We start from the raw sequence: 13,815 nt of genomic DNA on the forward strand, positions 1-13,815 counted from the left end.
GTGCTACCCACCCAGTGCACTGAGGCTGCTGGCCCAGTTCCCAGAGATGGCGGCTGGGCTGGGTGCCTCCTTCAGACCCCCATTACCTGCCCCATTACCCACCCAGCGAGGGGGACGGCCTGTCGCTGGGAGCCCCTTTCCTCTGCCCAAGTGACTGCCCAGAGCCCAGACCCCTCTCTGCCCCCCAAAGCCAGGCCCGTCCAGCCCCACCAGACCCTGTGCTTGGCTTTTCAGGCTCCTCCTGATTTGGCAACACTGGGACCAGCCTCTGCCCCGGGTGCAGGCACCAAGGGGGAACCACCACACCCCGCCCCACCACGCCCCCCCATACACCTTCTGTCTTCAGTCTATACCCGGTACTCTGAGCGTCAAGGAGAACAGCCTCCAGCCCAGGGTCCCTGGGGTGGCCGTGGTGTCTTGTCTGCTCCTGTGTCCCCGGCCAAGACCTGCGTCCCTGTGCCCCTCAACCGAGGTGCTCAGGGGCCGCCCCCCCCCCACCACCACCACGGGTCTTGCCTGGGAAGGGGTGGCCAGGCGCCTGCAGGGCTTTATCCAGGGAGCCTCTGACACGAGTCCTCCCCATCCAGGCGGCTCGCCCCCACCCCATGCCCTCGACAGCTGGGCTCCTTGGCACCGCCATCCAAGCTCCTGTGATGGGCACGCTTGGCCGTGGTCCCGCGGGTCTGCACACAGCCCTGCTGCGCCAGGCAGGTGGTGGGGCTTGGGGCAGAAGGGAGGAGGGAGGGGAGTCTCGGGATCTCCCAGCCCATCCAGGTGTCGCCCTCCAACCACCTTTCCCAACCCTGCCTGATTTCCCCGGGTTGGTCTCCAGGAAGAAACAGACATTCAAGGACGGTTTGGGGACGTTCCAAAACAGGGGACGGAGAGGACCTGGCCCTGAGAGCTGCAGGGCTTCTCGGAGAGGAGATGACACAGCCACAGGACCCTGGAGGGAGGCCCAAGCACCAGAGCTGGAGGTGCTGCCATGCGGAGCCGGGGACCCAGGCGTGGCTACTGGCCGCTTCATTCCCTGCTGCAGGGGCGACCGACCCACTCCTGCAACCAGGACAGCGCTTGGGGAGCCTGGGGCTGAGAGAGCCAACTGTGCTGGCCCGGACATGGAGGGACTAGACCCCCACTGATCCCGAAAGCTGGTGCCATGTCGTCCGCGCCCAGGCCAAGACCCGGCCACCTGCTGGATGAGCCCCACGCGGCTATTACCTGTGCTGCGCTGGCCGCCTGCTCCCAGCCGGTCCTCCATGGCTCCTCTGCCAAACGGCTGCCGCCTTCAGGATGGGCTGCCAGCAATTTGCCGCGGGTTTTGTTTGTGAGTATCGGCCCCGCGCGCCCGCTGGCACCCAAGAGGCCCCGGCCCTGCCGCTCTTCATGGCAAGTGTCCATCCTCCCCTCCTCGGCGGCCCCTCACCTCGCCCTCCTCCTGTCCCCGCCGCACCAGCCCGGACGGAGCCGGCCAGCCTCTTGCAGCTGAGTGCAGCCACGCTTCCTTTTTCCGTATTTTAAACGCACACACATACTCTGGCACACGCACACGCGCACACGCGCACACGCCAGGCCCCCGCCCCTGACGACACGCATCCCGTCTGTCGGGAGCAGCTCCAGCCAAGACAGCCCGGCAGTGGGCGGTGGAGACCCAGCTTCTGCACGCCTCCTCTCGCCATTGCCTCCCTCTTCTGCCAACCACTGGGAAGGAGACAGGCCTGAGTCACGCCACCCTTCAGAGACCCCACACAGGTCCACTGGTCAGCAGCCTGGTCCCTCTGCACCCCGCCCGGCCCCAGTGTCCCACCGTCCGTGCTGTCCCAATGATCACGCCCACTCCCCGTCCTTCCCTGAGGGGTGCTCGTTTGTGGCGGGCCGACCACGGGGCTCGTGCTGGGCAGCAAGCTGGGCAAGTGTGGGGCCAGCTTCCTGGAGCCGACAGTGTAGCAGACATGGTGAAGCGTGGCTCTGGGGACACGCATGGGCTGCGTGAGGGTGACTGAGTCTGCCTGAGGGGCCAGGGCGGGGCCCCAAGTGGGCTTGAGTGTCCAGACCAACCTCACAGCAGGACCAGGGAGGCAAGAAGATGGGCCTCACTCCAGGGAGAGGATGGCAGGGTAGATACCCTGCTGCTGGCTCTGAGCCCACCCTGGGTCACTCCTGGAACCTGATGTGGTCGGCACTTAGCTACTTCTGACCCAGGGGTCGGCTGCAGCCGCCAGGGGGCAGGGGATATGGGCAGGTGCAGCTCCCATTCCAACCTCAGGACGCAGAGCAAGGAACTGGGCCTTAGTGACTCCCCAGCAGCTCTTTCCCCCTGGACCTCGCGCCTCCCTCCTCCCACCACTGAGAAAACAACCCCTTCTGGACCAAGCCCCTTGCCACGGTCTTAGGGAGACTGCAGAGACCACCGCCCCCACAGACACAGGTGGGAGGCAGGCAGCTCTTCAGACTGTTCCTACCTGTCTCTGGCTAGGGGGTCTGTTTGGGTCAAAGGTCACCCAAGCAATCATTGGTCCTCCCTAAGCACCTGGCCTTGCCAGGAACCTCTCTGATCTGTCTCCAGGCCTCGCTTTGCCCTTCTCCCTGTGAATTCTTTTCCTACCAGTTATTCTAAGCACTAGAAAACTGTAACTGGCTTCAAAACTCCTTGAAGAGCCCCAAGTGGTCAAGAAGGAAAAGCTGCTGCCAGATGGTCCTTCTCTGTGGGGCTGAGGCCCAGTGGCCCCTCTGCTCTGCCTGGACCCCGCCCTCCACACCATCCAGGTGGCTCCGAGGTGACCTCCAGGGCAACCTCTGATCTTGAGGTCACTGGGTCCCCCTCTATGTAGGGTGGGCCCAAGCCCCACTCCCCACCCTCGTTCTCTGGAACATTCCAGCAGCTCCTACTGAGGTAGCCCTCTTCCCTCCCTCCTCAGGGCCCTGTTTTAAATTGTGTTCAAACACTCATACAAGTCACCATTGAAACCACCTGGGAGAGCAGAGGTCAATGGCGTCCAACTGGTCCCCAGGCTGTACAGCCACCAGCTCTGTCCAGTTCCAGAAAGTTCCGTCTCTGACCCCAGCCCAGCCATGTCGGCTTCCTGCCTGGGGTTCCCCACACGGGGTACCACCCACACACGGCTCCCCTCTGGGGTGCTTCGAGGCTGCTCCGCACCGTGGCCTGCAGCGAGCCGCCTTCCTGTGGGGCTGACTTGGCTCCTCCTTCAGTGACCCTGCCTCCTCCTGTGCAGCCGGTGGCCCCATTCACAGAGACCACAGGCTGTGACCTGGTGGGGCTGTGACAAGAATGAAGGTTTTTAGTGACTCAGGATGGCTCCTAGCCTGGCGGGATAGGAGGAGGCACGATTCCCTGAAAACAAGCCCAGTCTGTCTCAGTCAGGTTGAGAGTCACCCTGCCCTGGCCCCCCTGCCCCTTGGATGAGGTCATGTGACTGACTGTGCTCTATGTCCGGCTGAGTGCTCCCAGCCCCAGGGCCCGAGGCCCACGGCCACCCTAGCGTTCGCCCCTGTGGGGTGAAACAGCTGCCATCTGTGCGTGGTTGTGGGAGCCAGGTCCCGTGGAAGTGAAGAAGCGAAGGCTCTAGATGTCCTGGCTGACCACTGAACAGGGAGAGCAGGTGTGGCCATAGGATGATGAATCCATCGTGGGCCTGAGACTGGCGTGCTCAGGGCAAGGTCAACAGGAGGGCAGCCCATCAGGAAGGTGGACCAGCAGCCTTGATCTGACATCCGAACTGCACCGGCAGAATGGCCCCAAGCCCAGCGTCCTGGGGATGCCTGTGTATGCAGCTCCCAGAGGCCCAGACTCCCCACCAAGGCCCACCCCCAACTTGCCGGGGCTCCATCTGTCATGCTGATGGATGGGCTGAGTCGGGGGACCCCAACCTGGGGTCGACGCCCTGCTGCCTGTGGGACTCATGCTTCATCCATCACCAGGGGCTTCTGGCCGGCTGGGCGGGGCAGCTGCACGAGTGCCCAGCACGTGCCTTCAGAGGCCACCAAGTGGGTGCTAAGTGCCTCTCCCCGCAGCGCCCCCTTTCCAGCCAGGGTGGGTGGGTGCATAGCCAGACTACACCTGCCTCCCTCAGCCTCCAGAACACTGGCCAGGCACCATGTGGCGCTGCCTGCCATGGCAGAGAGGCTTCTGGTGGCCTGGCTGCAGGAGGGGTAAACCCCTGGGTCTGTGCAGTGGGCTGAGCCAGGCGCTGGGGTAGGCTGTCTGAAGCCACACCTGGTGACTGCACATGTGAGATGCAACCAGCAGCCTCAGTCCAGGTCCAGCTCTCCAGGTGTGGCCTTGCAGCGTCGCACATTCTGTGACCTCTGGGCCTCAGCCTCCAGGCAGCTCTGGCAGCGCTGCTCCTGAGGCCTCCTGAGGCTGAGGGGAGCTTGGACAGAAGGGGAGCACGTGCAGGTGCCGTCTGCCTGCCTGTGAGTGCTATGGGCACACATGAGCACATGGGCTCCAGGTGTGCGTGAACCCACAGGCTGCATCTGTGGGTAGGTGAGTGGGATGGGTCCCACTTCCACGGCCCCCTTTCCACCATGGAGCTCCCCAGGGCTGGAAGCGATCTTGGGGTCAGCCTGTCCAGCTCTGCAACCCATCTTGAATCCTGGGTCCCCCACGGCCCTCCCAGCTCTGCAGGGCTGACCAGAGACCCGCGATTAGACGCTGATGCCAGGGCCTTGATATGTCTCTCCCACCCTCATTGGTTCAAGTTGGCTTGGCTCTGTGGTCTTGTGTCCGGTTCTGTCCTGATTTGCCCTTGGCCTAAGGGAACGTCAAGCACAGTGAGTCCTGGAAGCAAATGGCAGGCGTTTCCTCTCCTTTCACACCTTTTCCTGCCGGCCCCTCCAACCTCCCTGCTCTTCCTGGAGCTCGCACTGGCTCCTGCCCCAGGACTTTTGCACTGTGGCGCCATCAGCCTGGAAGTTGCTTCCTCACCAGGCTTCCTGGGTAGCCTCCCAGCACTTTTCACATGCCCACATCCCCTAGACTTTCACTGAGGTGCTTCTGCTGAGAAACGCTATGTTACTGACCCCCAAAAGACTGGCAGCTCCATGAGGGCAGGTGCACTGCCACAGACTGAGCCGCAGGTGGTAGCTGAATGAGGCAGTGGACGGGAGGGACCTCCCTGCCCATCCATCGACTGTCCATCAGCTTCCCTCTGATGCTGGAGGCCTCTGGCTCCCACTGGGGCTGCCTTGGGACTTGTTGGGACGAAGCCCACAAGTTACCCCTTGGGGCCTGCACTGAGGCCTGGTCGGGCAGTGGCTCTTACCATCTGGGGGCTCCCTGTGTGCCAGGTCCCACAGGTGAGCATCACCTGCAGTCACTTCCCCAACAGCCTGGGATGCCCACACAGCCTTCTCCACATAGACAAGGAAACCCAGGCTTGGATATGAAGTGCCCACAACTCAAACTCCAGGGACTTGACTGCGACATGTGCAGCCCCCTGCCCTGCCTTTGTGGGTGAGTGGGTGGGACCTCCTGCGCCCTGTACCCCAGCTAGGGTGGGTGGGCGTCTGTGCACGTGTGCTGGGCCATGTGAGTTGTGCTGGGGAGTGTGCAAGTAGTCAGGCTGCCAATGACCACCAGGTGCTGCTTGATGGTCCTGCCAGTTTCTAAGACATCTGTCCTACCTGGCAGACATCCAGCCTGCCTATGAGATCACTGGACTCAGGGTGGGGAGATAGTCAAGTGGTACTGGGAGTTTAAGGTGATTTTCATTAAGGAAGGAGGTGACATTTGAGGGGTAAGAAAGCATTGTGTCTGCAACTTCATGATAATGTAGAGAGAATGGTAAAGAAACATCAAATATTAATAATTGGGGGAACCAGGAAAAGGTGTGTGATATTCTTTCTGTGATTCCCCTAAATTTTCTGTCAGTTTGAAATTGTTTCAAAATGAAAAGTTACAAAATAACAAACATGATAATGTTATCAAGTGGGATTTTCTCCTCTGATGTGTTGATGTGAGGAATTCCAAAAGCAGGTCTCACATGGAACTACCCTGGGGTTCCTGAAAGGACCACGCTTGGAAAAGTGCAGTGTTCTTTCAAATACCATGAGATTCAATCTCGAGAATTTGTTTTCAGCGTGTTGCTTTCAAAGCCATTGTCAGAGCAATCTGTATTTCCTCTTCTTTCTGTGTTATCTTTATTCGGTTTTGCTATCAGGGTTAAGCTATCCTCATAAAATAAATTGGGAATCAGTTTTCCTTGACTCTTTAGAAGAACTTACCTGTAAAACCTTCTGAGCCTAGGGCCCTCCTCAGAATAACCTTTAAATTATTTTTTCAGTTTCTTGTTTGGTTGTGTTTATTGGCTTATTTGGATTTTCTACTTCTTTACGTCAGTTTTGATCACATACATTTCTAAAAAATTATGTATTTCAGTAATATTTAGAGTATATTGGTATAGAATCATGCCTGTTCTCTTGTAATTTTCAAAGTTTTCTCATTGGTTATTTTGCCCCCTTTCTTAGGCTTCACTCTGTGAAGTTTCTTGTTTTCTGGATCAGATTAAGTTAAGCTAAGATACTTTATTGTTTGCTTGTTTAATCAAGAAATATCTCTCAGTTGAATCTATCAGTATGCATTTTTCTGTCTCCTAATTTTTTTTTCTGCCTTATCTTTCTTTTATTGATACTTTCTTTGGGGTTATTTTTCTCTTTTCTAACTTTTGATCTGAATGCCTTATACCCCATGTGTAATAAGGAAAATATTTCATAATAATGAAAATATTTCAGGCGATGCGCCTTTCTTGCCTGGAGAATTCCCATGGGCAGAGGAGCCTGGCAGGCTACAGTCCATGGAGTTGCAAAGAGTCGGACATGACTGAGCAACTAAGCATATATGCCTTTAAGTTCAGCTTGAACTGTATCCCATAGGTATAAAAATGTAAGAATTTCATTGTTATTTTCTAGATACCCTGTAATTATAGTTTTGCTTTTCTTTTTGTTAAAGTAGTCAATTAGGTTATACTTTAAATTCCAATAGGGAATTGTGACAAACATTTAATTATCAGTCTTAATGTGTTGTGGTCTCTGGATTCCGTCTGGATAGTATCTGGGTGTCCAGTCATCCTGGTTTTCTTGGGACTGAGGGGCTTCACAGGACTCAAGTCCTTTGATGCCAAGCAAACCAGGGTGAGCTGGTTTCCCTAGCCACTATGGCTTTCTTTGTTGCTGAAAATGTGACTTGTTTTAGTACTTGCTACAAAGGAACTTGTGAAGAACATGTTTCCGGATTGTAGGGTGCAAAATTTAAATTTAGATCTACTTAATTAACTTAATTAATAATATTTCTCAGTTCCTCAATATCTATTTTTTTGCTAATTTGATTAGTCAAAAATTGAGAGAAGTGCTTTAAACTATATCACCACTGCTGCTGTATCTGTCAATTTTTTCAAACATATTTTGCCTTATAGATTTCACTGCGGTTATTTTTCACATAAAAGTTTATTATTACAAAATTGATAACCCCCTAGCAAGACTGAGGAAACTAAAATGAAAGAAGACTCAAATCACCAGTATCAGGAATGAACCAGGGGACTTCCCTGGTGGTCCAGTGGCTAAGAATCCACCTGCCAATGCAGGGGACCTGGGTTCAATCCCTGGTCCAGGAAGATTTCTCATGCTGCGTGGCGACTAAGCTCGTGCCCCACAACTACTAAGTCTGTGCTCTGGAGCCTGCAAGCGGCAACTACTGAAGCCCGAGCACCTAGAGCCCATGCTCTGCAAGAAGAGAAGCCACCACAATGAGAAGCCACACACCACAACTAGGGAAAGTCCACGCACAGCAACGAAGACACAGCACAACCAAAAATTAAAAATACAATAAATTTTAAGAAAAGAAAATGGGGGAAAGACATGAAGAGACATTTCCCCAAAGAGGAGATGGCAAATAAGCACCTGAGAAGATGCTCAAATCTTTAGTCTTAGGGAAATGAACACTAGAATCACTACATGAGTACATATCCCATATCAGAGTGATTACCATAAACAGCGACCACACCAAACGCTGGTGAGGATGCAGAGTATGTGGACCTCTCCAACGCAGCTGCTCTGGGAGCGGGACGCGGTGCAGCCTCTCGGGAGGGCAGTGTGGCAGCCTCCCACGAAACAACATGAGCAGCTTCCACACGACCTGGCAACCGCACTCTCCAGCATTTACTCCAGAGAAATGAAGACTTACATTCACACTAAAAGCTGTCCATGCATATTCACAGCAGCTTTATTTGCAACAGCAGAAAATGGAGAACAACCCAGATGTCCCTTGACAGGTGAACGGTTAAACTAACTGTGGTATAGCCACACCAGGGAGCACCCCTCGGCAAAGGAAGAAACAAACCATGTGTGCATGCAGCACTTTGGGTGGCTGCCAACGGAGCCCCGAAAGGTTGCCTACTGTGGGGTCCATTTGTGTCCCATCCCTGAAATGACTTGCCAGGGGTCATGGAGAAAGTGGGGCAGGAGCGGGGGCTACCAAGGGCAACAGGGAGACTCCCCACCAGGGTGGGGATGTTCTGGGTCCTGAATGCACTGAGCCAGCGCCCCAGCGGTGACGTTTTTATGTAGTTTTGCACGAGGGGATAAAGGCCACACAGGGTCTCTGTGTTATTCCTTACAGTTGCATACGACTCTCTAATTATCTAAAAAAAATAATAATAATTTAGGCAAAAGAAATGATCTTAAGGACTAGAAAACCTTGGGAACAGGCCATCTGTGATGGTTTGGGGACTCTGGCATTAGGACTTAGACACAGGTATGTGGTCTGTGCAACTCATTTGTCCACTTGCTACCTATCGGCACCTTTGAAAGGATTACTGCTGTGGTTTATACACTTCATCAATAAGAAGTGGGCTTAGCTGCCCCAGAGCATGTGGGATCTTAAGTTCCTGATCAGGGATCAAACTGAGTTCCCTGCACTGGAAGGCAGATTTCTTAACCACTGGACCACCAGGGACATCCCAGCACTGAAACTTTTATCTCCTTTGCTCTGCACTTGCTGGCCTGTCTTGTCTCATGTAAATTTAACCTTTCTGATTTCCTTTATTTTAGATATTCTCTTATAGAATTCAACTGTGTATAATTTTTTAAAATCAAATCTAAGCTCCTTTGTTTCCCTGGTGGCTCAGACAGTAAAGAATCTGCCTGCAATGCAGGAGACTCAGGTTCAATCGCTAGGTTGGAAAGATCCCCTGGAGATGGGAATGGCAACCCACTCCAGTATTCTTGCCTGGAGAATTCCATGGACAGAGGAAACTGGCAGGCTACAGTCCATGGGGTCACAAAGAGTCAGACACAACTGAGCAACTAAAACACACACATGCACACACTCCTTTGTCTTTTTTAAAGAGCACCGAGTCTGTTTCTGGTTATTGATACACAGCCAGTGACATGTTCGTCTTTTCTCCTTCATCTCACCTCGGGGTACTTGTTCTGGTGTCCTTTTCGCCGTGTGTGAATATGAATGCAGATTGACTATATTTAATTTATTTTCAGTAGTTGCTTGGGAGATATTCCTCCTGTTCTTAATGTTCTTGCAGTTACCGTATTAAAAAAAAAACAACACATTTGACCTCCTGTGTTTCTGTTCGCTGCATCGGTTATGAATCCTGTCTGGGTGGTTTGAGGAAATTCGCCCACGTCACTGCCCGCTCCTGCCCTCTTGCACTAACCCCACCCTTCCTTGTTTTTACTGGCACATTAGGCAAAGGAGGCCCCGATGGTGGACAGTATTTGTTTTAGCATGTTACATTTTCTTTTTGAGTCATTTCTGGTGATTTTATCCTGTTTGTTTGTTTTTTTAAACCACATTGTAATGGTGACCTGGATGTGCCTCTAAGTGTAGGTATCAGTCGCTCAGTATTCCTTATTCCTATGGGTGTCCCCACCTTCACCTCTCGTTGGATTGTGGTCACCTGGGGCATCATTTTGGAGCTTTTGCATGAGTGGGAAAGTCTTTCTTCTGCCACCACACTGGGGAACACCTCTATCTTACATAAAATCTTGGACTAGAATCATTTTCTCTGTGAGCTCTCACAGTGTACTGCCTATTCTCAGAATTTATTATTTTGAGGAAGTGATGAATTTAACATAATCTTTTTTTTGCCTAGAAGCTAATAGAATTGTTTCTTTAGTCTCAAGACTTAATTTTTTTTTTTCTTTCTGAGAATCACCTAAGGCTTTTTCCTTTCATCAGTTTCACCAGCTGCAAGACGCAGGGCTCCGCCTTGACGGGAGGTTTCCCCATCACGTGACACACGCTATTCTGCCCCTACTCTCAGCCCTTCCATGGATGGCAGCCCCACTGCCCACCCCTGGCATCCTCCGCCCCTCCCTTACCGTCCTCCTGGTGCCCCAGCTGCCTCTGCTTGCTGTCCAGGCACTGACACCACTTTTTAAACAGCTTTATTGGGACATAATTGACACAGGATGAACTGTACACATTTAAAAGTTACGATTTAAGTTTTGACATTTGCATCCAGTTGAGACTATCACCACAACTGAGATACTCAACACGCTCATCACCCACCAAGGTGCTCATGTGCACCTTGGGGACCCCAGGGGCCGGGGGAGAGGAGGCTATGGAGGGGATGAGGAGAGGGTCCTGAAAGTCCAGGGCACAGAAAGTCCCAGACGTAGGCACCACGGGGGTGCCATGGACACAGTCAGATGGGACCCTCAGGACAGAGGTTCCTGCCCCATGTGTGGTCACTGGGGCCATGATGCCCAAGCGGCCCCAGAAGGTCCAGAATAGGAGCTAGATAGAGGAGGGTCTGGGGGGCTTCCTGGCACAAAGGCCTTAAGATGCTTTGTGGGAGTCCGTCTGTCCTTTGGTGTCACAGTGCTCCTGGCCGCTCAGACCTAAGGACAGACCCAGAACCCCTACCATAAGGGTTAGCTCCCCACACCTGATGGGTCCCTTCTTGACCAGACCCCCTGGGTGGAGGGAGACCACTGGCCCAAAGTCTGGAGATGCTGGAGGCTCTTGGGATGCAGGAGTGAAGCCCAGCCTGCCAGGGAGCACAATGTGAAACTTGGAGGCCCAGCCCCTGGCCTGGTCCTTGGGCCTGGTGGTACCTCCTCTGTGGGTCGCTGGTGCCCGCAATAAGGCCACCCCAGGCCCCACGCTGAGCTGCATCATTGTTGGGCCACTCACTGGCCATGTGGCTGGAGGCCAGCTCTGGGCTGATGAGGAGCACGGGGGTCTCTGAAGGAGCCTCACCTCACACCCCCTCCTTATGGGAGGAGGCTGCTGGCTCTTGGGCCCTGGGGTGCGGGGGCGTCCACAGGAGGAGGCACAGTGGGCAGGGCCAGAGCCCAGGTGTCCGACCAGGCCAGGCCGGAGGAAAGAGGAAGGCAAGCGGGCATGGGGAGTTTCCCAGCCACACAGCCAACCCCTTTAGACACTTCCGGGGACCTGGAAAAATGGGCTGGCCTTCAGTCGAGCCGGGCTCGTGACCCACCCCCACCAACCGGCCCTAGACCGTGGGATGGCAGGACAGGCTGGGGCCACGTGTTACCTAGGGAAGGGAGGCCACCCCAAAGCCCTCATGTGGAGCTGGGATGCCACAGTCTGCTCACAAGGGGCCTGGGGAAGGAAGGGACCCTGGGGCTCCCCTGAGACTCGGAGTCCAGTTGTTCACATCAGGCCCCAATGTGGGCCCTGGGCAGGGCAGCGGCTCAACTGGACAGAGATGGTTGGAGTCCAAGACCTGCCACCCGCTGGCTGCATGTATTAGTCTCTGAACTTCTGTCTCTTCGTCTGCTGGCTGGGAGTGGGGGTCCCTAACACAGCTAGTCCGTCTGAAAGGCCCCCCGTGCTAGTTCCTGTTCCTTCCCTGACCCGCACAGCCTTCATTTCAGGGCATGAGAGCCGTCCTTTCTCACCCAAGAGTGAACTCCCTCTTGGGGGGCCATGTGGTGATTCTACAAGACATTTATCGAGGAAGTGTCTCCTCTGCCTGTTACCTGTGACACTCAGAGTTTTACAAGCATTTAAGTATCAGGGCTGTGCAGTGTCACGGGTGTTATTTCTAAGACACCCACACAGAGCCCTTTCAGTGGCCTCCCATTCGCTAAGACTCCTCTGGCCTCTGCAGGATCAGAATCCCAAAGCCTGGGTGAGTTGACCACTGGGTGGACACTCAGTTCTGAGGATCCTTGATCCTTTGGGAACAGCAGAAGCACAGACTGGCCCCAGGGGGTCAACCGCTGCCCCCAGGGCCTCCAGGACTGATTGAGGCAGCCATGCCATAGGGAGTCAGGCCCCTGCTGCCCTCTGCCATCGTCCTGGCGACCCAGAGAGGTGAGTGCTCGTCCTTGTCCCAGCAGGTATGTGGCCACGTTTGACTGGGACCAGGCTTGCCTGTCACATAAAGGTTTCCTTCTCTCTGGCCTGGTAGGCCCTTCCAGTAGCCAGGAGGACACAGAGGCTGCAAGAGTCTGCAGGGATTACCCTGAAGAGCCCAAGATAGCAAAGTCCTGTGGGAGGGCTCAGCTCTGGCCACGTTGCTTGGCTGCTGCTTCTGGAAGTTTCCATGAACTGAGGCATGTTAAAATAAACCATTTTCCTGTCTGATCACATACTGATCCTGCTCCAAGGAGGGTGTCCCAGGCCTAGGGCCTGGTTTGGAGGCCCCAGCCGTCCCTCCCCCAGCACAGCCCTTCTGCAGCTGGTCCTGGCCCTGGGGAGTGACCATTTATGCGGCTGCAGCCACACAGACCTGTGAGAATGGAGGGGCAGTCCGGCCAGCCCACGTGCTGGCAGTCGTTCCATCAGGCGCCTTGGGCTCCGAGGTCCGCGCCCCAGCTGCACCTGCGCGGATGCGGGCGCTGCGTGGGCGCAGGGATGTTCCGCCTGCTGCGCCCCGCCCACCCACAGTGGGAAGTGAAATTGCTGGGCGGGCGGTCGAGGGGCCGGCTAGGGGCAGGAGGGTCCACAGGCGAGGCTGGCAAGGAGGAGTGGGGGGCTGGTCTTCTGCCCAGGCATGGGGGTGGACTCCAGTGTCCTCCACATAGGCTCTGCAGGCGATGGACCGCTAGGAGAGTGGGAAAGAGACCCCCGCCCTGCCGACATGCCTCTGACCACCAGCCAGCCCACCCACAGGGAGAAGAGGCGATTGTGCAGCCAGATCCGCAGCACCCATGCACATGGGTGGCCTGTGGGACCGGCGTCCCACGTGGCCGGTCTGGGGGAGAAGGTCCACCTGACCTTGTCACTCATCACAGCCGGGAAGTGGTGGTTATCCAGCCCTCCCCTTGTGTAGATGAGTAGTCAGGACCAGAGCCAGGGCTGGCTACCTCATCCGTGCAGCCCATGGAAAATGAAAATTCCGGCCCTTATCTAAAAAGCATGCAGCATTTCAAGACATTGACAGCTGAGTCTTAACCAAGTGCAGGCGCTCCTGACCCTTGCAGAGAGCCATGGGCTCGCTCCTGCACAGCCCCCAGGGGCAAGTTCCACCTCCAGGCGTTCCCAGGTCAAGCTGGGGGGTCTGAAGCAGCCTAGTCCAGGCACTTTCAAACTGGGTTCTCTAGAGAATCAGTTCCCATGGGCCTCCCAAAGGTTGCCCTGGGGGGCGGCCAAGCAAAATCTCCAGCTTCCACCATCAGACACCTAGGAACTCCAATTCTAGCTTAGGTATTTGTGGTCAATTTTGTCTTTTTGGAGGAAAGATGGCTCAAAGAGTTATATGTGTTAAAAATGTAAAACATGGATTTCATCCAAGCCCTTATTTCAATGTGAAGAAAACTGGGGCCCCAAGAGTGAGTGGGAGCTCCTGCAGGGCTGACCCAGGGTCC

The sequence above is a fragment of the Muntiacus reevesi genome, chromosome 2 (assembly GCF_963930625.1).
Source record: "Muntiacus reevesi chromosome 2, mMunRee1.1, whole genome shotgun sequence".
NCBI classification, from domain to species: Eukaryota; Metazoa; Chordata; class Mammalia; order Artiodactyla; family Cervidae; genus Muntiacus; species Muntiacus reevesi.